Genomic DNA, 2900 nt, shown 5'->3' with positions numbered 1-2900 from the left:
CCAGGCCAATTGGCTGTGAGAATCAGCTGTGTCTGCAGTGGGAGAACTTCTGTGTTGGAGACACCCCTCCGGGGCAAGACTTGCTTTAGTGGGGCTTTGGTGCTCACTGAGTCTGCCCCCTGAGTGTGTCCTTTATGGTTCCATGGAGCTTCAAACTGGATGGTCCCACTCTGACCACTGGGTACATTGGCTCCTGGATTTCTAGGGAGGTGCTAATGTAGCCTCTGCCTTAGGCTTTTCAGCAAAAGCCTCTCTGCAGGTTTTGGGTGGGCGGGTCTCACAGGATCAACAGGGCAGGGCTAGCTGTTATGGCTGCTCTCAGAGGCTCCGCATCTCAATGTCCTGGTAATCGCTGCAAGACCCTCCTAGAGAAAACTGCCCTCGAGTTCCGACCAATGCCAGACAGCCCCACTTTTCCTGTATGAGTCTGGGTCCCCAGAGACTCGCTCAGAACTGGAGCTCAGAGCCTGAGACAGCCTTCCTGTGGTTCTGGATGATGTCCGTTCCATCTTTTAGTTGTATTTTTGAAGTGGTTGTTCGAGGCAGCAAACTCTGGTGTTTACCTATGCCGCCACCTTTGATCATCCCATTTCCAGGAAGTTTTTAATTTCTTCTTTAATCTCTTTGGTAACCCAATCATTGTTTAATGGCATGCTATTAACATTTGCCATTTTAATTATGATGCGTATATGTGTGGGGGTCTCTTTGAGTTCATCCCGATTGGGACTTTCTGTGCCGACTGAACTTGTGTGATATTTTTCTTCACCAGCTTGGGGATGTTTTCTGTTATTATTGCTTTATTTTATTAATTTTTAAATATATATATATTTTTGTTGATTTTAGAGGAGAGGGAGCGAGAGATAGAAATATCAATGATGAGAGAGAATCATTGACTGGCTGCCTCCTGCACTTCCCCTACTGGAGATTGAGCCCACAACCCAGGCATGTGCCCTTGACTGGAATCGAACGAATTGGCCCTACAGTCTGCAGGCCAGCGCTCTATCCACTGACCCAAACCAGCGAGGGCTGTCATTATTTCTTTAAACAGATTCTCTGTTCCTTGCTCATCCTCTTCCCCTTCTGGTATTCCTATAATGTGGATGTTGTTACATTTATATTGTTATGTTTATTTGCTTCTTTGTATTAGATAGTACTGCTATGCCTCCCAGTCTTTGTGGGATAGCCTTATGTAGAAAGTGTCTCGAGGGGTACAGTGGTGTAGTTTCATTGTTCACCTAAGCTGGATGCTCTAGAAATGCCCCTGTGTGCATTGTTTTAGCATCTGTTGTACTTGGGACTTGATTGTGGATGTCCTATGTGTGGGAGGCATCTCTCCTTTGACTTGCTGCCATTGAAGTTCAATTCCATTGCCATCATACCATCTGTCTAATAGTTGGGGACTCCTTAGCCCCGAGGGTGGTGGGTCTGCCTTGAGTCTCACACCTTGATTGACTTTGTTCTCAGCTGTACTTCCTTCCCCTACAGAGCTGGTTCCACAGGTGTCAGTTGCAGGTGCTTGGAGTCCTGCTTGCTTTTGCCTTGCTGAGCAGTCTAGGATGGTGTCTGCAATGGGGAATCAAATTGCTGTTTCTGACTAATTAGATCAGGTAAAGACTCAAATCCTACAGAGACCCACCCCTGCCTGCAGGCTGATTTGGTTCAGTCTGGAGTAGCCTCAAGCAATCATTTACAGGTGCAGTGAGAGGTTTTCCAACAGGGTGGGACAATTGCTTCTGCCTGGAGGTTAATTGTTTTTCTCAGTGTCTTAATGGGCCTCAGAATCTCCTAAGGGTGGGACAAGGAATTTTCCATTAGGATGGGTCAACTGTCTTCCCTCCAGGCAAAAATGACAGGATAGCAAAGGTTTGCCTGAGAAAGATAACTTCCACAGTGTGAGGGAATGACTCAGCACAGGAAACAAGGGTTTCTGCCTTCTGAGCTCTAACACGTGATCCCCCAACCCTGGCTTATGTTCATAGCGCTCCAGTCCACTCTGCCATCCCTCTCCCAGAGCCCAAGGTGAGTGGCTGCACTCAGAATCTTGTGTGTGGGCCCTTTAATTGGGTGCCTACATTCTTAGCCATCCCTCCCTGGCAGACAGCAAACCCTGCTGTTTTTCACAGCCAGATGTTATGTGCTCTCCTGGGAGGCCCAGCTTGGGAATTAGACACCAAAGTTCTTAGTGACAACCTTCCACAGCTGAGATATCTCTCTGTAACTTTAGCTGCTGTCGATGGGGGCCCTACCTTCCCTTCCACAACTCCACCCTTCCTACAGTGACTACGTGCTCTCCACTTTCCATCCCTGGTTATCAAGGCTCTCTCCAGCTAATCCTCAGTTCATTTTCAGGGTGGTTCATCTGTATTTTAGGTGTAATTCTAGTTTAGTCCTGGGAGCATGTTTGGGAGCTTTCACTTACTCTGGTGCCATTTTTAATAACCCCTCTTGGATTTTTTGAAATAGTTTGAAGGATATAGGTATTAATTTCTACTTTGAATGTTTGGTAAAGTCCCCTGTGAAGCCATCTGGACCAGGCTTTCGCTTGCTGGGAGTTTTTATTATTATTATTATTACTGTTTCAATTTCATCAGTTGTTATTGGCCTATTCATTTTTTTCTGCTTCTTCCTGATTCAGTTTTGGCCGATTGTATGTTTCTAAGATGATTCTAGGCTTTATCGATCACCTGTGTACTATTAACCTAAAGGGCTGAAATGAGAGTCAACAAGCATTTATTTGAGATCCAAAAGAACAGCTATTCAAGAAACACTGATTCAGGCAAAAACCCAAATAATGTTCTGAATAGGGGGTGAAGGCAAGGGGTTTTTATGAGAAATGGAAGGGGAATAATTACATGAATAGAAGGAAGGAATTTCTATTGATGTTATAAGTTGAGGAAGGA

Source organism: Myotis davidii, unplaced genomic scaffold, assembly GCF_000327345.1.
Source record: "Myotis davidii unplaced genomic scaffold, ASM32734v1 scaffold1070, whole genome shotgun sequence".
In the NCBI taxonomy this organism is placed as follows: Eukaryota; Metazoa; Chordata; class Mammalia; order Chiroptera; family Vespertilionidae; genus Myotis; species Myotis davidii.
The sequence above is the reverse complement of the archived record's forward strand: the minus strand, read 5'-3'. Positions refer to the sequence as shown.